This window comes from Narcine bancroftii, unplaced genomic scaffold (assembly GCF_036971445.1).
Source record: "Narcine bancroftii isolate sNarBan1 unplaced genomic scaffold, sNarBan1.hap1 Scaffold_290, whole genome shotgun sequence".
NCBI classification, from domain to species: domain Eukaryota; kingdom Metazoa; phylum Chordata; class Chondrichthyes; order Torpediniformes; family Narcinidae; genus Narcine; species Narcine bancroftii.
In genome coordinates this window covers 45,109-67,982 of record NW_027212026.1, presented here as the reverse complement: position 1 = coordinate 67,982, position 22,874 = coordinate 45,109, and the positions used below count along the sequence as shown (strand labels likewise).

The following is a 22,874-nucleotide window of genomic DNA, read 5'->3' as shown; positions in this document are numbered from 1 at the left end:
CTGCCACCTCAGTGATACAGGCCCTTCACAGTATTTTCACCATCTTCGGGTACCCCAATTCCATCCACAGTGATAGGGGGTCCTCATTTATGAACGCAGAGCTGCGACAGTACCTTCTGGAGTGTGGTATTGCTTCAAGCAGGACCACGAGCTCTAACCCACGCGGTAACGGCCAGGTCAAGAGGGAGAATGCCACCATATGGAGAGCGGTTACACTGGTTCTCCGGTCTAAAGGTCTCCCCACCTCTCACTGGCAGGAGGTTCTCACTAGTGCCTTACACTCCATCCGCTCCCTCCTATGTACTGCAACAAATGCCACCCCCCACGAAAGGATGTTCCTTTTCCCGAGGAAATCCGAATCAGGAACCAAATCAGCCATGGCTCACCAAGCCTGGCCCCGTCCTTTTGCGACGCCACGTCCGGCACTCAAAGAACGACCCCTTGGTCGACCGAGTGACTCTACTCCACGCGAACCCACGTTACGCCTACGTTGAGTTCCCAGACGGGCGGGAGGACACTGTTTCGGTGCGGGACCTAGCTCAGGACGCGGTAGACCCAGCAAACCCCTCAACCCAACCTTCCCCAACTCTTTATTCTCCAGGCCCCGTGCCGCAACAGAAGGACCAACAGCACCCCAATGACCCGGGCCACCCTGCCGACAACACGAATGGGGAATTGAGCGATGGACCAGTCGCACCCGACGAGCCCGCTGGCGACACCACTCCAGCGACCCCATTCCCGGCACCACGGCGGTCACGCCGGATGGTCAGACCCCCTGACCTCTACAGTCCTTGACCTACCCCTTCCTTTCATTCTCTCCCTCGTTTTTGTTTTTTTTTCCTAGGGTCAGTTCTCCAAGAAGGGGTGAATGTGATAGTACAGATCTATCACCAATGTACATAGTGTATATAGTTACTGTATCTAGACTGTGCTTACAGCAATTGGCTGAGAGCTAAGCCACACCTATTGTCTGGGCCTTAAAGGGTTGTGTCCCTAGCCAGGTCGGATCATTCCGGACTGGTCGGCCACCTGTGAAGAGCTCCGGTCTTTTGCTAATAAAAGCCTTGGTTTGGATCAACAAGTCTTTGGTTCTTTCAACTGTGAAGAGCTCCGGTCTTTTGCTAATAAAAGCCTTGGTTTGGATCAACAAGTCTTTGGTTCTTTCAACGAGCTCTACACTCTGTAACTCAAACCCTGACATCCTGTCAACATTCTCGTGAACCTTCTCTGCACTCTCTCTATTTTGTTTATATCCTTCCAATAATTTGGTGACCAAAACTGCACACAGTATTCCAAACTTGGCCTCACCGATGCTTTGCACAATTTCATCATAACATCCCAACTCTTGAATTCAATACTCTGATTTATGAAGGCCAACATTCCAAATGCCTTCTTCACCAATCTATCTACCTTTGTATCAACTTTGAGGGTACTATTTACCATAACTCCTAAATCCCTTTGTTGCTCTGCACTCCTCAATTGTCTACCATTCAATAGATTTGCCTTTCCAAAATGTAACACTTCACACTTATCCGTATTAAATTCCATCAGCCATCTCTCAACCCACTCCTCTAGCTTTCCTATATCTCTTTTTAAGCTACGGTAATCTTCCTCACTGTCCACAATACCACCAATCTTTGTATCATCCGCAAACTTATGTATCCAATTTATCACCCCTTCTTCCAGATCGTTAATATATATAATAAACAATAGTGGACCCAGGACCGATCCCTGAGGAACTCCACTAGTCACCGGCCTCCAATTTGATAAACAATTTTCTACCACTCCTCTCTGACACCTCCCATCCAACCATTGCTGAATCCATTTCACTACCTCCTTATTTATACCTAATGCCTCCACCTTTTTTCCTAACCTCCTGTGGGGAACTTTGTCAAAAGCTTTACTAAAGTCTAAATAGACAACATCCACAGCCTTCCCTTCATCAATCTTTTTGTAACTCCTCGAAAAACTCTATAAGGTTTGTTAAGCATGATCTACCCCTGACAAAACCATGCTGACTACTTCCTATCAATCCCTGTTCTTCCAAATATTTGTAAATACCATCCCTCAGAACACTTTCGTCAGACTCACAGGTCTATAATTTCATGGCTTACATTTGGACCCTTTCTTAAACAGCGGAACAACATGAGCCACCCTCCAATCCTCTGGCACTCATGACCAGTGACATCCTAAATATCTCTGTTAATGGACCCACTATCTGTACACTAGTCGCCCTGAATGTCCTTGGGAATACATTGTCCGGACCCGGAGATTTGTCCACCTTTATCTTTTTTAACACTGCCATCACTACCTCCTCAGTTATCCTTGTATGATTCATGACCTCCCCACTATTTTTCTTTACTTCAACTGGTACAATATTTTTTTCCCGAGGAAAATAAATCATTTAAAATTTCACCCATCTCCTCTGACTTTTCACATAGCCTAAAAGTGGTTCAATTTTATCCCTCACTAATCTTTTACTTTTAATGCATCTATAGAAACCCTTTGGATTTATTCTTACTCTGCCTGCCAAAGTCTCTTCGTGTCTCTTTTTGGCCTTTCTAATTTCTTTCTTGATTTTTTTCTACACTCCTTGTAGTCCTCTTTCAATTTCTCATCACCCTGCTGTTTATATCTCTTGTACACCTCCCTCTTCCTCCTAATCAAATTTCTAATATTCCTCAAAAACCAAGGCTCCCTATGACTTCCAGCCTTTCCTTTGATCCTCACTGGGACATATCTACTCTGTACTCTCAAAATTTCTTCTTTGAATATTCTCCATTTTTCATTTACATCCTTTCCTGAAAAAATCATGTCCTACTCAATACTCCCCAAAGCCATTCTCATTCCTTTGAAATTTGCTTTTCTCCAATCCAGAACCTCAACTTTAGGTCCTTCTTTGCTCTTCCCTAAAACTACCCTAAAATTAAGAGAGTTGTGTTCACTAGACCCAATTTGTTCTCCAACATTAACCTCAGACACCTGACCTATCTCGTTCCCTAACAGGAGGTCCAGTATTACACTGTCCCGAGTCAGTTCCTCTACGTATTGATTAAGAAAACTACCTTGCACACATTTGACAAACTCTAGCCCATCCAGCCCTCTTACTGTTAGAGAAAATATTACAACAGGGCTATGGCAGGATAGATTGGAGGGCTCATCCAATGATGCTATTTGGGAGAAAGTGAGGAATGGGAAAGGCATGAAAACACTAATGGGGTGTATTATAGACCCCCTAATGGTCAGAGAGAATTAGAGGAGCATATTTGTAAGGAGATAGCATATATGTGTAGTAGACATGAGGTGGTGATTATTGGAGATTTTAGCTTTCCACAGATTGACTGAGACTGGGCTGTAAAAGGGCTGGAGTTTATCAAATGTGTTCAGGGTAGTTTTCTGAATCAATACCTAGATGGACCAACTGGAGAGGGGGCAGTATTTGATCTCATATGGGGAATGAGATAGGTCAGATGACAGAGGTTTGTGTTGGAGAACACCGGGTCTAGTGATCATTATACTATTAGTTTTAGGTTCATCATGGAGAAGGATATGGCTGGGTCTAAGGTTGACACTCTTGATTGGAATAAGATGAATTTCGAGGAGACGTGAAAGGATTTGGATGGTGTGGGTTGGGAAAATTTATTTTCTGGGAAGGATGCAACATATAAATGGAGGATATTCAAAGGGGAAATTTTGAGAGTATGTTCCTGTGAGGATTAAAGGAAAGGTTAGAAAATATAAGGAGCCTTGGTTTTCAAGGGATATTGGGAATTTGGTTTGGAGGAAGAGGAATATTATGTACAACAGAATAGACAGCAGGGAATAAATGAGGTGCTTGAGGAATATAACGAGTGCAAAAATACTTAAGAAAGACATTAGTTAAAAATAAATCCAAAGGGTTTCTATAGGTACATTAAAAAGTAAAATAATAGTGAGGGATAAAATTGGGCCCCTTGAGGATCTGAGCGGCTTTGTGAGGAGTCAGAAGAGATGGGGGAAATTTTAAACTATTTCCTTTCTTCAGTATTCACTAAGGAAAGGAATATTGAGTCAGGTGAAGTGAGGCCATTAATAGCGTCCAAACTCCAGCACACACCGATCAAGCTTTACCATTTACCCCCATCGTGCTGGATGACTCTCAGATGAACTGCCTACAGAGACTCTTTGCTCCAGTGGGCTTTGGGTTGATTGTATGGGGTGGGCCTAATGGCAGCCCACCACCCCTCACATTCCCACTCAACACTGCCCCTTCCACTGAGGTGGGTGCTTCAGGAACTGGTATTTCCCTCCCTATAATTTGACCTCCACTTGAGTCCCAACCCTCCGCATCATCCCACAGCTCCTCCATAAACCAAAGGAGTGTTGGTGCAGCCTCCCCAACAGACACCTCCAACCTCCCAGTTGGTGACAGTGACTGCCTGCACAGATGGTACCAAGGCTCTACACTCACCACCTCCAATGGTGTTGCCAAGCTGGGGTCCCCTGGACTTTGAATGACACCCACTGGGTATGCGGCCACTGTGTGTTCCCCTGGCTCCCTGCCAGCTGGTACAGCTGCTGTTTCCCCACATTCGTGGTCCCCTACATCCACTCTCTCAATGACTTGGGGAAGCACCCAGCCTTTGGTGACCACTGTAACAAGAGGGCCATTATTGCGGCGGAATGATTCTGGATGATCGCCTTCCCCATGTATGGTACTGCCTGGCTCTCCAACGAAGTGACCATGATTACTGCCCTCCTGGAGACATTGGCCAACAAGATGGCAGTGTCCCTCTACCATACACATGATGCTCTAACCCAGACTGCAAAGTCACATTGCCCTGGACTACCTGCTGGCAGCGAACAGTGGTAACTGCAGTCATTGGCCAGGAATACTGCACCGACATACCTGACGAATCCTCTAACATCACCCACCTGGCTAACCACATTTGGGACTCAGTGGCCAAAATTCAGAAATCCAGGAACCAGCTCCTCCAGCATCACCACCTCATGGGGACACTGGTGGCCATTTGGTTCCATTGGGGTATTTGGGCAACTATCATACACTGGGGGATTGCATTTATTTTCATTATCATAGCCATAATTATTATTTGTTGTGCTTTTCAAATCATACATACCTCCATATTACCCCCTTAGGCTTACTTATCACCTGTCATATTATTGGTGTGCAGTGTCTCCTGAAGGGGTGGATTGTAGTGGAGAGGCAGCATCCACCACTGAGTGGCACTGCTGGACTCATGTTTGGAGGAGTTACTACCTGCCAATCAAGGTCAAAGACTCACCCCAAGCCGTCAAGGTGGCCCTTGCGATTGGCCCACCTAAATCATTAGCTGCTGCAGTCCAGGCAGCCCACCCAGATTCAGCCCTCACCTTCGCCCAATTGGACCAGGTGAATCACCTCAACTGACCCCTGCTGAGCCCCTGCACTTGGCTTTGAGCCATTGGCCACAGCAGCCAACAGGGCTCAAATTGCCACAAGTGATTGCGCCCCCCCCCCCAAGCACTGCCCCCAGAACTATAAAGGACCATGTGCCCCTTTGGACACCTTGTGGCATGTAAGTAGCACCTTTAACATTGGGTTGGGGTGAGTTTCAAGGGGTGGGGGCATGTAGTATCACATTGAACCTGATTGTTGAATGTGTTCATATAACTTCTCCCAGTCTCTGTGGGTTCCTCCCTCATTATCCGAAATGTATATTTACCCCCTGCGTATTGTATGTGCTTGTGTAGAGGTTTGCCCAACATATTGGCCCTGTTTGCATCCCTGAAATGAACGCGAGCTTTATACCTCAACTATGGCCTGGTTCTTAACCTGTGGGACCCACATGAACGTGAACACGGTCCAGGGTGGTTAAATCATTGAGGCGTTGATAGTCCCGTGACCTTGGGTACCATGTGGAGAGGGGAGGACCACAACCCTCCTCCCCAACCCCAGCTCCTCCATATGTTTGAACTCCTCCATGGACACTGCAACTTGTCTGGGGGAAGGCATCTGCCTCTCGCATGGGGGGGGGGGGGGAAAACACGGACGGTTCCTGTGTCATACTGTGGAACTGCACACTGTGTCTCAGCATCATGGATGTGAACTTAAGCCTGAGGATAGAGTGAAATTCAGCCAAAATGCAGCTGCATTTGTCATTGGGAGTGGTGCTGGTGAGAGCGAGTTGGAACATCTGGCCATGCACCAGGTGCTTGGAGGAAGTCTGCCCCGAGCAGTAGTTTCTCCATTGTGGCCAGTGTGAAATCCCAGTGCAAGGTCTTGCCACTGAGACATAACGCTACTGTGTACCGAAAATCTTTATGGCGTTGTTGTTGGCCACCCACAGGGTGGGCCAGTGTGGTCATCTAGTGGTATGACTGTATTCAGCCTCCACATTGATGAGGAACCAGTGGCTTGTGGTCTTATCTGTGCTTCTGCTCCCCAGTGCAGGTGGTAGAAACACCACTGCACCTCTGCAGGCTTACAAGGGCGTGGCTGATCATCTGATTCATTCTCTTGGTGCAACGTGGATGTCCGCACTCGCTGTGACCCCGTGGTGGTGGGGGGTCACTGAAATCCGTGTCTGCCAGCAGGAACTGGATGTTATTGAGTATCTATCCTAAGAATGCTTGTTCAAACATGAGGTAGGGCTTGTGGCCCTCTGCCAGCATGAGCATTTCATCCATGAGTGCAGATGGCGTTCTGTCACCTAGGCCATCCAGGTGCATGAGCCTGGCTGCTGTCTGGCATCTGAAGAACCCATAGGTGCTGATGAGCAGCACCTTCAATGCAGAGTATTTACCTTCCTCTGGTGTGTTCTGTAGGAGGTTGTCCACTCTGGCTGTGGTTTCCTGGTCCAGTGAGGTGACAACGTGCTTGTACTTGTTGGAGTCTGAGGTAATCTGCTTTATTTGGAAATGTGCCTCTGCCTGTCCAAACCAAGTACGTGGGCGAAATGTCAAGAAAGTCAGGCGTTTGAGGGTGACTGCACTGACTGCTGCAGTGTCCTACTGTTGAGTCCAGAGGTGTCTGGACCTGTTGGGGTTACCAACGTAACAGTAGTTAAATGGAGTTGTGAAGAACAAAACCAGTAGTCAGTGGGCTCATTTGCACTCCAGTTGTTTATTGAATCTTCCCACGCTGCACCTTATAAGGCCATGGGTAAATCCCGCCCTCACACCAGAAATGATGTCATGACGTTACCCCATGTGCACGTGGACTTGACTCAGCCGACAGAAAAGTTGATCCTGGTGGTGCCCATCTTGATGCGGCTGCTCTGCTGCTGCGACCATACAACGTGGAGTCATTTCTCCTGCCGTCAGTGAGGAATGCAGTAGAACTAAAGGATTCAGAATTCTTGTACCCAATTCCCTGAAAGTGGAGTCATATGTAGATAGGGTGGTGAAGAAAGCTTTGCTAAGTTGGCTTCATAAATCAGGGTATTGAGTACAGGAGTTGGGCTGTCATGTTGAAGTTGTATAGGGCATTGGTGAGGCCAAATTTGGAATATTGTGTGCAGTTTTGGTCGCTGAATTAGAGGAAAGATATCAATAAAATAGAGTGCAGAGAAGATTTACAAGAATGTTGCCTGGGTTTCAGGATTTGAGTTACAGGGAAAGGTTAAACAGGCTAGGACTTTATTCCCTGGAGCATAGAAGTTGAGGGGAGATTTGATAGAGGTATTTAAAATTGAGGGGGAAGATTAGAGTGCATGTGGATTGGCTTTTTCCATTTAGAGTGGGGGAGATTCAAACAAGTGGACACAGATTGAGATTTAAGGAGGAAAAGTAAAAGAGAAACACGAGGAGGAATTTCTTCCCTCAGAGGGTGGTGGGAGTGTGGAATCAGCTTCCAGCCGAAGTGGTAGATGAGGCTTGATTTTAATATTGAAATATAAGTTGGACAGGTATACAGAGAGGGGTATGGAAGGTTATGTGGTGGGTATGGATCAATGGGACCAGGTTGGGGGAATGTGTTCGGCATGGACAAGAAGGGCTGAACTGGTCTGCTTCTGTGCTGCTTGGACATATGTTAAATGGTTACATAGGTTGGGACTTTATTCCCTGGAGCGCTGGAGAACAAGGAGTTGCTGGTACAAAATTATGAGGGGACGTGAGTTATCGATGGGACAACTGCAAGCAGAGGTTAGGTGAGACAAGAATGAGGGGACATGGGTTAAGGGTAATATGACTAAGGGGAATCAGGGGGAACTTCATGCAGAGTGGTGGGAGTATGGAACAAGTGGCAGCTGAAGTGGTGAATGCAGGTGAAATTAAACATTTAAGGGAAATTTTGGTGGGTAGAGAGATGGGAGGGAAATGTAGAGCTATGATCTGGGTGTAGGTCAAGAGGACAATTGGAATGGTTTGACAGGGTCTATATGGGCCAAAGGGCCTCTTTCTGTGCATGGTTCTGACAGAGCAGTATTATTCTCATTACTCACAAGTGATACCGTTCAGTTAAGACTGTGCTACTTTTTTCCCGTCTCCTTCACACTCAGGGTGAGGAATCCATCGCCCTTCCCAATTACCCACTGCATTCTGCAATTTTAAATTTTAATGTCATTTACAAAATATCAAGGTGAGACCCCAAGGACTTCTTTGCAGGCAGTGAGGTGTGAGCTTGGACTCACCATCTGGAAGGGCAGTGCACGCAGATTCAACAGGAAGCTTCATGGGGAAAACTGGATGTGTCTAATGTTCAGAGGGAAACGTGACCAAGGCTCATTGTAAAAGAGCCAGGTGGTGGGGGTGGGACTAACCTCCTCATTGAAGAACAGAGTGAAAAACCAGGGAGCCTGGTCTCAGGGTGGCCACTTCGGCTTGAGATCAAGAGGAGCCTCATGGCTGGGGAATTTTATTTTTTGTTAGATAATCACTATGGTAACAGGCCACTTCGGCCCACAAGGTCACCCAATGTACCTGCATCCCCAGTATGTTTCGACCTGTAGGAGGGAACTGGAGCCCCTGTGAAAACCCAGACAGACACGGGGAGAACATACAAACTCCTTACAGACAGCCTGGGATATGGACTCCGGTCCGATTGCTGATACTGTAAAGGTGTTGTACTTACCACGACACCAACTGTGCCGGTGAATGGAAACTCCCGCACTAGCACACAAGGTTGTTCAGACACCAGGTGCTATTTGAAGGTGTAATGGGCACACTTCAGAACGTGATGAAAGTAGGGCCTTGCTGGATTGGGTATCACAGGCCGAGATGGAACCTAGGCTATCCCATGTCTCCTTGCAACCTGAGCCCTCTCGTCCCAGAATCTCTTCTGAACTCCTTCAACTTATTGATGTCCTTCCTATAGTTGGGAAACCGGAACTGTGGACAACATTGTAAGTGTGGTCATGCAAGCGGCTGTATCATGGGTCCCATCTTTGTACTTGACATCCTGCCCAATGAAGGCCTGCATTTCCAAACACAAGCTTCACCGTCCTGTCCACCAGAATGGCCACTTTCAGGGAACTAAGCCCCTGTTCCCCAGGTCTCTCTGTTCTTCATCACTCTCTTTTTTTCTTTGGCTTGGCTTCGCGGACGAAGATTTATGGAGGGGGTAAAAAGTCCACGTCAGCTGCAGGCTCGTTTGTGGCTGACCAGTCCGATGCGGGACAGGCAGACACGATTGCAGCGGTTGCAAGGGAAAATTGGTTGGTTGGGGTTGGGTGTTGGGTTTTTCCTCCTTTGCCTTTTGTCAGTGAGGTGGGCTCTGCGGTCTTCTTCAAAGGAGGCTGCTGCCCGCCAAACTGTGAGGCGCCAAGATGCACGGTTTGAGGCATTATCAGCCCACTGGCGGTGGTCAATGTGGCAGGCACCAAGAGATTTCTTTAGGCAGTCCTTGTACCTTTTCTTTGGTGCACCTCTGTCACGGTGGCCAGTGGAGAGCTCGCCATATAATACGATCTTGGGAAGGCGATGGTCCTCCATTCTGGAGACGTGACCCATCCAGCGCAGCTGGATCTTCAGCAGCGTGGACTCGATGCTGTCGACCTCTGCCATCTCGAGTACCTCGACGTTAGGGGTGTGAGCGCTCCAATGGATGTTGAGGATGGAGCGGAGACAACGCTGGTGGAAGCGTTCTAGGAGCCGTAGGTGGTGCCGGTAGAGGACCCATGATTCGGAGCCGAACAGGAGTGTGGGTATGACAACGGCTCTGTATACGCTTATCTTTGTGAGGTTTTTCAGTTGGTTGTTTTTCCAGACTCTTTTGTGTAGTCTTCCAAAGGCGCTATTTGCCTTGGCGAGTCTGTTGTCTATCTCATTGTCGATCCTTGCATCTGATGAAATGGTGCAGCCAAGATAGGTAAACTGGTTGACCGTTTTGAGTTTTGTGTGCCCGATGGAGATGTGGGGGGGCTGGTAGTCATGGTGGGGAGCTGGCTGATGGAGGACCTCAGTTTTCTTCAGGCTGACTTCCAGGCCAAACATTTTGGCAGTTTCCGCAAAGCAGGACGTCAAGCGCTGAAGAGCTGGCTCTGAATGGGCAACTAAAGCGGCATCATCTGCAAAGAGTAGTTCACGGACAAGTTTCTCTTGTGTCTTGGTGTGAGCTTGCAGGCGCCTCAGATTGAAGAGACTGCCATCCGTGCGGTACCGGATGTAAACAGCGTCTTCATTGTTGGGGTCTTTCTCTCTAGGGCTATGTCATTCACCGTGTCAGTCATGCCCTGTGTTGACAACTCCTCAAACTTAGATCACAGCCCACCACAGGCCGTTTAACCCACGATGTTGTGCTGACCTATAGAGACCTACTGAACATACCCTACCTCATACCCATAACCTTCTATTTTCTTTGTATCCATGTGTCTGTTTTAAAAAAAAACCTTTTAAATGTCCCTATTGTACCACCCCGGCAATGCATTCCAGACCCCTACCATTGTGTTTTAAAAAAACTTACTCGCTGAATATTCCTCCCCTCACCTTGTACAGACGTCCTCTGGTGTTTGCTAGTCTCTCTCCACAAAAAAAGGTGCTGTCTGTCCACCCCAGCTCTGCCTCTTATAATTTTGTGGACCTCTATTATGACAATCGTCATCCTTCTCTGATCCATAAACAAATCCCCTGATTCTGGCAACCTTGCCTCCAATCCAGGCAACATCCTGGAAAATCTACTCTGCACTCCCTCCATCTTTCTTGTAATGAGATAACAAGAACTGAACACAATATTCCAAGTGAGGTCTAACCAGTTTTCTAAAGCTGCAACATTGCCTCACGATTCTTGAACTCACTCCCCCGACCAAAACACCATAATCCTTCTTAACTGTGCAGCAACCTTGAAAGATGTATGGATTTGGACCCCAAGTCCCTCTGTTCTTCCACACTGTTAAGAATCCTGTCATTAACCACATTCTCTTCCTTCAAGTTTGATCTTCCCAAACACTGATGTGGATTGAACTCCATCTGTCAATTTTCCACCCAACTCTGCATCCTGTCGATATATTGTTGGCAGCTACAACAATGTGTAGCCAGGAGTGGCTAACCTTTTAATTTTTAAATTAGACTTACAGCACATTAACAGGCCACTTCAGCCCACGAGGACATACCCGGGGTGTAGATTAATTGGGCAGCACTGACTTGTGGACCAGAGTGACCTGTTATCGTGCTGTATGTCTAAATTTATAATTAAAAGGTTGGCCACCCCTCTTGTACATAATCCACAATACAACCAACCTTCATATGAAGAGTTAAATGCCATTTGCCAGTTTTGGCCCATCTTCCCAACTAATCTGCATCCTGCTGTAGATATCCTGTTCTCTTTTGTGACAGCTTTTAACTCTTCAATCTGGTAAATGTATTTTTATCTTCACCTAATGATCTGACCTCCACTATCCTATGGAGCAGGAAATACCAGCGGTTTCAATTTTTAAAATACATTTCTGTTAATTTTAGAGATACAGCACGGTAACAGGCCCTTTCGGCCCACGAGCCCATGCTGCCCAAATACACCCAATTAACCTACAATCCATGTATGCTTTTGGAGGTTGGGAGGAAACCAGAACACCCAGAGGAAACCCAAACATGTCACAGGGAGAACAGACAACTCCTTACAAACAGCAGTGGGTTCGAACCCATGTCCCTAATTTGATTTAAAATGTAAATACACTTAAATACTGAACATATGACAGATTTAAACATTGCCCCCCGACATGAACCCACTGGTAGTTCATCAAGTTGAATGACCGAGTGAATCCTTTCCCACACACTGCACAGGTGAAGGGCCTCTCGCCAGTTTGAACACGCCGGTGGGTCAACAAGTTGGACAATCAATTGAACCCCAAGCTACACTTGTGGCAGGTAAAGAGCCTGTCGCTGATGCAGAGGTGCCAGTAGGTTATCAGGTGGAAACATTTGGCAAACCCCAGGCTGTACTTGGGTTAGGTGCAAGGCCTGTTGCGGTGTGGATCCGCCAGTGGGACTTTAGGTTAGAAGAATGGGCAAAGCACTTGCCACACTCAGAACAGGTGAAGGGCTTCTCCCCAGTGTGAACCCGCCGATGGGAATTCAGGTTAGAAGACTGGGTGAAGCCCTTGCCGCACTCGGAGCACATGAAGGGCATCTCCCTGTTGTGGATCCGCTGGTGGGTCAGCAAGTCCGATGATCGATTGAATCCCTTGCCGCACTCAGGGCAGGTGAAGGGCTTCTCCCCTGTGTGGATCCGCCAGTGGGATTTCAGGCCAGAGGAATGGGTGAACCCCTTGCCACACTCAGGGCAGGTGAAGGACCACTCACCAGTGTGAACCTGCCGGTGAGTCAGCAAATCACACGATCGACAGAACCCTTTACCACACTCAGGGCAGATGAAGGGCCTATCCCTGGTGTGGATCCGCTGGTGGGTCTTCAGATCAGAGGGCTGAGTGAAGCTCTTGCCGCACTCAGGGCAGGTGAAGGGCCTCTCCCCAGTGTGGATACGCTGGTGGGTTAGCAAGTCTGATGATCGACGGAACCTCTTGCCACACTCAGGGCAGGTGAAAGGTCTCTCCCCGGTGTGGATCAGCCGGTGGGACTTCAAGTCAGAGGACTGAGTAAAACCCTTGCCGCACTCAGGACAGGTGAAGGGCCTCTCACCCGTGTGGATCCGCCAATGGGACTTCAGGTAAGAGGACTTAGTGAAGCCCTTCCCACACTCCAAGCATGTTAACAGGCATTCTCTGGTGTGGGCCCGCTGGTGGGCACTCATTTCAGAAGGCAGAGTGGACCCTCCAGGTTTCGGTTAGCATGTGCTCTTGATGCATCAAATCGTAGGTGGAAAGAACATGGTGTTTGCTCATGGTTCATCCAACTACTTCCAGGTAAAATCCAACTAATCCTGAAGCAAAAATTTCAGTCTGGGTCAGAAAATTGTTTTTCAAGCATCAAGAGCGATCGATCACTTTTATCAGAAAATATTTGCTCACTCCTTCAGCGATGTGGAAAATAAATTATTTGGCTTCACCCCTGTTTAGTTCATCAAAGCCTCTCAGAGGATGTGTTTCCCTCGGTGACTGCGCAACTGGCCAAAATTCCTTAGTCAGTGGTCCTTAACACTCTTATTCTGGGGTGTGAATCTCACTGCCTTGCCGGTCACACTGTGGCTTGTAATCTCTTCTCAGAAATAAAACACGCAAGCATCTCCTCTTCGTTGAAGTGACTGGTGCTAACGTTGCCTTTCATTCCGATCCACAACTCATCTCTTTTTATCACCCTGCAAAACAAGTGTACCCATGTCATTATTCAGAGAAAGGTGCAAGGTCAGCTATTGGGTGTATTCCCACCTCAGTCAGGAAGTTGGGACTTTATAGGCGTTAATTGAACCAAGAATGAATCAGAAATGTAATGAAAGTTTTGTAAAAGGACCTAACCTGAAACATTTGCCTTGGATGTGACCTGACCTGACCCACTAACTCCCTGCAACTCAAAATTCCAGCATCTGCAGTTTTTGTGTTCTTCTACAGAGGGTTTTATTTATGGAATTAAATTTAGTTCATTTTCTGTTTTTAATCTCAGTCCCAACTGAAGCAGTTCCCTCAACAATGTGAATGTCGGCAAGGTCTGGAAAGCCAATCAGCTCCAAATCCATTCACATGCATTTCTCAATTCACTCGGCTGACAGACAGGGAGAGGGCTTCCCCCATCACTTCAGTGGTTTTTCTCTTCTAGCCTCCACCATTTCCGACACCTACTACTAGACACTCACCACTAAGACAAACTGTATTCCCTCTCCTCCCCTCACTACCTTCCACAGGGACCACTCCCTCCGTGACTCCCTTGTCCCCTCCTCCTTCCCCACCAATCATCCCCTTCGTACCTACCCCTGTGATGGGCAGGAGACTCTCCACTAGCATCCACACCTTCTCCCCAAAATCATCATTTTGGCACCAATCCTTCTAAGTGAAGCAACATTTCACTTGTGAATCTGCAGGGGTCATCTACTGCATCCAATGCTTACACTATGGTCTCCTCTACATCAGAGACTGGACGCAGACTGGGAGATCACTTTGTTGAGCACCTTGGTTCTGTCTGTCAGTGGTCATCAGTTTCTTTTTTGTAATATTTTATTTAAATTTTATATGACAAATATGGAATCAAGAAGAACAAAAAATATGAATAGAGTAAAATAATAATCTTTGATACACGATGGCTATAATCCCCATCTCCCCCCCCCTTGAAAAGTGGATAAAATAAATAAGCCCCAAAGAAAGAAATGAAGAGATGAAATAAAATAGAAGAAAAAAAGGAAAAATGTTTTGTCGGGAATCCGACAACTATCCCACAATTTCAAAATTTACTTTGAACTCGGGGGGGGGGGGGGGGAAGCATTGTGGTAGTGTTAGCATGGGTCTCGTGGTTGAGATGGGGGCAATTAAAAATCTGCATCTGCATTTTGGAAATATGGCTGCCATATTTGTAAGGACACATTCTACCTACTTATTTCTCAGGTTATATGTAATCTTCTCAAGGGGACACCACTATGCATTTCCGAATTCCAACGGGCTAAACCTAGATGAGAATCAGACTTCCAAGTAACCACGATACATCTCCTGGCCACTGCCAATGGAATCTTAACAAATATTATTTAATGTTGGGACTCTCTCATTTTAGGTCTTTTAGCAGCAATATTTCCCAATAAGAATAATTCAGGGTTCTGTGGAAATTGGATTCTTGTCATTTGCTCTAAGAATTGCCTCAGATCTATCCCAAAGGGATTTACCTTGGAGCATGCCCAAGTTGGATGTAGAAAAGTTCCGATCTCCTCACAACACCTAAATCATTAATCCGAAACATCTGATTTAAATGTATTTACCTTTTGCGGTGTGATACAGCTGGTACAAAATGTTATATTGCACCAATCTGATTCTTACATTTGTTGTATTTGCCACATAATCCCAGCATAGATCAGACCAGTTTTGATCACCCATACTTCCATTTAAGTCCGATTCCCATCTCCGTGTACTTCTGAATCCCCTGTTTGGTGGTTCCCATTTGCAGTGGTAAATACATTGCTGAAGTAAATTTCTTTGTGTTTCCCTTTTGAACCAGAATCTCCACATCACTACACTTTGTTTATCCTTTAAGTATGCTCTTAATGGGAAATAGCAGAATATTGTATGATTAGCAACACCAAACATGTTTTTTAATGTTCAAATAACATGTTGCCCCTGCCCATGACAATCCTCGATAAATCTGATCCCTTAGTCCATTCTGAGCGTGGGGTGTTTTTGGAGATATTCCCCCACGTTTTACTCCAGATGTTAATTAAATGTTTCAACAAGGGGGCTTCTTTCTCACCTGGCAATAATTTTGAATCCCATTTGTATACAAAATCTTCTGCTATCTTCTCTCCCACTTTATACAGTTCTATTTTTACCCATGAAGACTTATCTCCTCCCTCATATACGGAGGGAAGGAATTTAGTTTGGGCTGCCCAATAACCATTTTTTAAAATTTGGAAGCTGTAAACCTCCCAACTCATATTTCCATATTAATTTTTCTATGGAGATTCTGGCCATCTCACCCTTCTGTAGAAAGTTTCTGACATGTTCATTTAGTTCCTGAAAAATCCTCCGAGGTACTTATATAGGCAGTGACTGAAAGATATTGTAGTTTAGGAAATATATTTATTTTTACACAATTGACTCTGCCAACTCATGTTATTGGCAAAGACAGGAACCTGTTCAAGTCCTCTTCAACCCTTGTAACCAAGGGGAGATCATTTAATTTGTATCAATTCTGTAATTTATTATCTGTTTAAATCCCTAAATATTTTATCCCATTTGGTGGCCATTTAAATGGAGTATTTCTTTGACATTGACTATAATCCCCACCCATACGTGGCATAATTTCACTTTTATCCCTATTTATTTCATAACCCGAGACTTTTCCATTATTCTTCCAGTTTTGAGTACAATTTTTGTAATGAAGTTAGTGCTTCTACAAAGTATATCAACACATCATCTGCAAATAAATTAATTTTGTGTTCCACCTGGTTAACCCTGAATCCCTTGAGACCTGGACCTCACCGAATTGCCTCAGATAACAGTTCTATAGCCAGTATAAAAAGAGCTGGGGATAGTGGGCATCCTTGTCTGCAAAATCTAGATGGGGAATGCTGGAGAAATTTGTCCTTTAGTTACAACTTTGGCATTAGGTTCATGATATAATAAAGTCCCATTCCAATCCATCAAATACCCTTTCTGCATCCAAGGCCACAGCTACACTCAAATCACCTCTCCTTTGGGCCAGATGGATAGGACTAAGCCATCTGCTTTCATTATCAGCAGACGGTCTCTTTTTGACAAAAGCTGTTTGGTCCATATTTATTAATTTTAGAAAAGATTTCACCAGTCTATTTTATAATCCAAGTTCAATAATGAAATAGACCTATAAGATGAGTTTCAGTGGGTCTCTATCTTCTTTAGGTATTGCCATTAAAAATAATTCCAGGAGATTATGAGTCTCAACCTCCATAAAAAAAGGCCTCACAAGATCTTTATAAAATTCAGGGCGGGTGGGGGAAGCTCAATGCTCCCAAAGGGGAGAACCCCTTTAACCATAACCATATAACCATTTACGGAACGGAAACAGGCCATGTTGGCCTTTCGAGTCCGCACTGGTTCACTGATTTTGTGCGCCCTCTTCAGGCATTGGTCCCGGTAGATCTTCATTCAATTGTCGAAGCTCCTTTTCCAAATGGAGCATCTCTTTTTCTAACTCGCCACCTCCCTTGTATATTAATCCTTGAAGTATAATTTATTATTGTTCCTCTTAAATATGCTTTTAGAACATCCCATACAATAAATTATTAGTTGTTGAATTGCAGTTGGTCTCACAGATCATCTCAATTTGTCTCCTTATAAAATCACAGAAGTCTGATCTTCTCAACAGCTATGAATTAAAATCGCAATCAATATATCATGTTGTTTATCCTGTATTAAAATTACCAGAGGTGAGTGATCTGATAAAAGTCTCGCTTTGTATTCTGCTTCCATGATTCTACACTGTAATTGAGTTGATGCCAAAAACAAATCTATGCTAGAGTAGCAATCATGTTCATTAGAATAGAAAGAATAGTCCCTTTCCCTTAGTTGAAATCTTCTCCAAGCATCCATTAAATTCAATTCTCTCATTAATACCAGGGTAGATTTCACTGCCTTTGTCATAGCATCTGCTTTGCTGATTTATCAAGAACCGTATTAAAAAAAAATTTTTCAATCCCCTCCCACGAAAACGTTTCTCTGCTTTTCTGCCAATTGAAAAGTATTCATAAATAAATTTCTCATCATCAGTGTTCACTGAGTCGGTGTGGGTAGAAATCAAAAACAGGAAGGGAGTTATCACTGTGCTGTGAGTAGTCTATTGGCACTCAAATAGCCCTCAGGACACAGAAGCAGATAAGCAAGATGATTTTGGAATGGAGTTATGGGTGATTTCAACTTTCCAAATACTGACAATCACCTACCTACTGCAACAGTCCCCACACTGATCCCACTGCCCCACAACACCATATCAGTCCCCACACCCATCCTGCTGTCCCACACTCTCCCCACAGCACTGTGTCAGTCCCCAAATGGATCCTATTGTCCCACTCTCCCTGCACAGCCATGTATCAGTCCCCACACTGGTCCCACTGTCACCCCACAGCCCTGTATCAGTCTCCACTTCGATCCTACTGCCCCACACTCTCACCACAGCCACATCAGTCCCCACACCGATCCCACTGTCCCACTCCCTCCCCACAGCCCTATATCTGTCCCCACACTGATCCCACTGCCCCACTCTCCCCACAATCGTCTATCAGTCCCGACACTGATCCCACTCTCCCCACAACCGGTCTATTAGTCCCCACACTGATCCCACTCTCCCCACAACCGGTCTATTAGTCCCCACACTGATCCCACTGACCCTTTCTTCCCACAGCCCTGCACCAGTCCCCACATTGATCCTACTGCCCCACTCTCCCCAGAGCCCTGCATCAGTCCCCACACTGACCCCACAGCCCTGTATTAGTCCCCACACTGACCCCACAGCCCTGTATTAGTCCCCACACTGACCCCACAGCCCTGTATTAGTTCCCACACTGCCCCACTCTCTCCCCACAGCCCTGTATCCGTCCCCACTCTAATCCCAACCTATATCAGAACCCAAACGAATCTACGGGGTTGGGAGGGTTTAGTACTTCCTTTAGGAATATGGGTCGGTAGAACACCGAGGGCCGAAGGGCCTGTGTTGTGCTGTTCTATGATCCGAAAATGCCCCGCTTCCTGAACCCGCTCTATCGGGCCCAGACCAGGCGCCCGGGCCTTTGTAGGGCCGCCTCCACCCTCCAGAGCGAGCCCTTCCTACCAGGGCCGAACACTTCACTCGGCTGGGTCTCCTGGCGCAGCGGCCAATTCCCACAGGGAAGCAGGGCCCGAACTGGTTAAAGGCAGCGCCTGAGCTCATCAACATGATCTTCCCGGTTGGGAAGAACCGGATTCGGATTCACCGAGCAGCAAAAGGAGCATCTGCTCCAGCTCCCAGATACAGGAAGCCTCTGAGCGCCTGCGCAATGACTGCTTGATCGCTGCCGCTCCTCTGATTTCCTCCGCCCCACCTACTGGGCGGTGGCTGCCCGTCACGTGATAACGTGTTCCACCCCAGGTGTGTGCGAGATTACGTCATAGGGTCACGCGTGTCTCTGAGCGCCGTTCTCTTAGCAACGGGCCAGTACCATGTTGGGGATGATATTTGCTCCGGGCGGGCGGATCGGGAGGGGAGCAGCCGGGGCTCGGGCTCGAACCCGGTACCGGCCCTTTTTGGGGTGTTACATACAGTGGAAACTTGCGACTATTTTATGCTGGAGCATGAGCACTGCAAGACCGTAAAAGCCACATCACACTTGAGTGTTGAGCATGCTCAGTGCAACAGTGTATTCATACATGATCGGCGGCCTGAGATGTAGTAAAAGTTTGTGCTGTAAACTTACAAGCTTCTCTGAGTGTTTATTAAGACCTCCGATGGTACAACTGAGGACAAAAGTGGGGCCTTGCGAAGGAGGTGGGGGTGCGCGGCCCTGGGAAGGGGGGGTGCGGCCTTGGGAAAGAGGGCGAGCAGCACCGAGGTCCGGTTGGGGTCTCATCCCCCCATAGTCGGGCCGGTGAGGGGATGGGAAAAGGAGAAGGGTCCCTGACAACGCTGTGAGCAGCGAGTGTGTCCGGCTGCAGCCCCTGACCCCCCCACCCCGGCCGCACCAATGGCAGACAGGAAACAAAGAGTTGGGATTAACAGGTCCCTTTCAGAACGGCAGGCGGTGACTTAGCGGAGTACCACAAGGCTTGGTGTTGGGACCACAGCAATTTCAATATACATTACACTGGTGGGCTGTTGGCCTAAGAATATTTTAGTGGGGCGTAGGAATATTGTGGAAAAAATTTTTAAAGTTGGTTTGAAAAAATAAACTCATTTTGTTGAATGTGTGTTTGTGATGGTTGACATACTGAATAGTTGAATGTTAAATGTGTGTTCCAGTGTATTCCCAACCTTAATTGCATTGAAATACACTTGCAATAAATAATTTAATTAAAACTTCTTTTGAATCTATAACTTATTTCCACTAATGGTGGGTCATACGTTTTTTTGAAAAATTAAAGTGGGACCTATGGCAAAAAACACTGAGGACCACTGATTTAGATGAAGGGACTAATTATAATGAGCAAATTTGCAGATGACACAAAGCTGGGTAGCCGTCTGAAATGTGAGGTGGATGTTAAAAGAATGCAGGGTGACTTGGACAGGTTGGTTGAGTGGGCAAATGCCGTTTAATGTGGATAAATGTGAGGCTGTCCACTTTAGTGGCAAAAACAGGAAGGCAGATCACTATCGGAATTAATGCACATTGGTCCCTCTGCAGTTGTACAGGGCCCTGGTGAGACCTCACCCGGAGTATTGTGTGCAGTTTTGGTCTCAAAATTTAAGAAAGGACATTCTTGCTATTGAGGAAGTGCAGATGGCAGGACAGCATTATTTGAAAGATTGGAGCAACTGGGCTTGTATACACTGGAATTTACAAAGATGAAAGGGGATCTGATTGAAACATTTAAAATTATTAAAGGATTGGACACTCTAGAGTCAGTAAACACGTTCCTGATGTTGGGGGAGCCCAGAACCAGAGGCCACAGCTTAAGAATAAGGGGTAGGCTGTTTAGAACGGAGTTGAGAAAAAACTTTTTCACCCAGTGAGTTACTGATCTGTGGAAAGCTCTGCCTCAGATGGGAGTGGAGGCCAATTCTTCGGATGCTTTCAAGAAAGAGTTAGAGCTCTTAAGAATAGTGGAGTCAAGGGATATGGGGAGAAGGAAGAAATGGTGTTCTGATTGTGGATGATCGGCTATGATCACAGTGAATTGCGGTGCTGACTCGAAGGGCCTACTCCTGCACCTATTGTCAGTCATTTTGTTTATATTGTTTACCTACTCTCACACAAACACACTTTCTTTTTCATACAAAGGCTGCATTCACCCTCCCAGGCTGCACGGCTCCAAAAAGGTCCAGGCCCCGAGCACTCAGGACTCCCCTCCAGCTCTGCCCATCCAGTACAAGTCTTACCTCCACACCACCACCAACCCCCCCCCCCCCCAAACCCCGGGCCCAAGCCGCTGCCTCCTTCGTGGACTAGGCCATTGCTGAGGGAACGGCGCTCAAGGATGCTTGCAGCCCTGTGACATCAGTGCGCACAAGCCTGGGCAATCGTCACGTGACGGGGCAGCCGCTGCACAGAGGGAGTTGCCAATTAATGGAGTGGCTGCGCTCAGGCAGTCACTGCACAGGTGCCATGGGGTTTCCTCACAAACTAACAATATAGAAAGATTGTCCTTTCTTTATATTCAATGTTTACATTTCCATAGCACTTTGACTTTTAAAGTGTGTTTAGAACAACGTTGGACTGTTTTATGTCAAGCAGTTTTTCTTTCAAGTGTTGTGACATTAAGGAGTTTCATATAAGGGAGGAGTCACGTGATGGAGTAGTGGCCGGACGGTGAACTCCAGCCCTCTCTAGAAAAGTCAGAAAAAACAAAGCAAAACACAAAGGCACAAAAATAAAAATCAAAGTAAAGTGAATATAAAGGTGGAAAGAAGATGGCGACGAAAAAAGAAAAGTCGAAACCAACGGTAAGAACAGAGGAAGAGAAGACAACGGAAGATGAAGGAAAAGGCCTTACCTGTTTGAAGAGGCCAGAGGTGGAGAGAGAAACCCGCTCCATCAGGTCGGTAGAATATGGACTAAAAAATGGCTCGCTGAGCCGAGTAAAAGTGCGCAACCGCGCATGAAAAAAAACACACCGACGGGAGGGGTGACCAGCTGGGGAGTCGATCTCCACAGCCGGCAACGACAGCTGCAGAACACCTGCAGCAAGAGGAGAACATAGAAGACAACAAAAACAAGAAAGAAGAGAAGGGCAACAAAGAAACAACAGATGGCCAACCCAGAGGAAGAAGAAGAGGAAGAGGAAGAGTACAGTGAAATAGAAGAAGGGAAAGGCAAGATAAAGGATATACTTTCTCTTATTAAAGAATACATGGAGTCATTTAAAGAATGGCAAGCGCAAGAATTTAAAGAAGAAGAATAAACAATACAGAAGAGAAAATGAATAAAATAGATATGACCTTATCAGAAATGGGAAAAAGAATGGACAAGGTGCAAGAACGAGAAGCAGCAGTAGAAATGGAGGTAGAGGACTTAAAAAAGAAATTAGAGGAATCTAATAAAAAAGTTAAAGAGACACAAGAACTGTTAGTTCAGAAAATAGATATAATGGAAAATTATAACAGAAGAAATAACATAAAGATAGTGGGCCTTAAGGAAGATGAAGAAGGCAAGAATATGAGAGAGTTTATAAAAGATTGGATCCCTAGGATTCTAGGATGTCCAGAACTACAGCAAGAAATGGAAATAGAAAGGGCACATAGAGCATTGGCCTTTAAACCACAATCACAACAAAAGCCAAGATCTGTTTTAGTAAAATTCCTAAGATATACTACAAGAGAAAAGGTACTGGAGAAAACAATGGAAAAAGTAAGAGTGGACAATAAGCCACTGGAGTACAAAGGGCAAAAAATCTTCATTTATCGAAATATGTTTTGAACTCCTGAAGAAGAGAAAGGAGTTCAATACAGCAAAAGCGATTTTATGGAAGAAAGGGTATAAATTTATACTAAAGCATCCAGCGGTATTGAAAATATTTATTCCAGGACAACAAAACAGACTATTCTCGGATCCAGAGGAAGCACGAAAATTTGCAGAACAATTACAAAATAGACTGAGAGATGAAGACGTGTAACGAGAGTACAAAAGACTGCAAACTAAAAAGACATAAGTTTTGAACTCCTGAAGAGGAGGAAGGAGTTCAAAACATCGAAAACGATCTTATGGAAAA

At 46.0% G+C, this 22,874-nt stretch overlaps 1 pseudogene; it reads right to left on the bottom strand.

The window, feature by feature from the left end:
• Positions 1 to 12,097: 12,097 nt before the first annotated feature.
• Positions 12,098 to 22,874, bottom strand: part of LOC138750883 (zinc finger protein 91-like) — a 34,808-nt pseudogene continuing 24,031 nt past the window's right edge.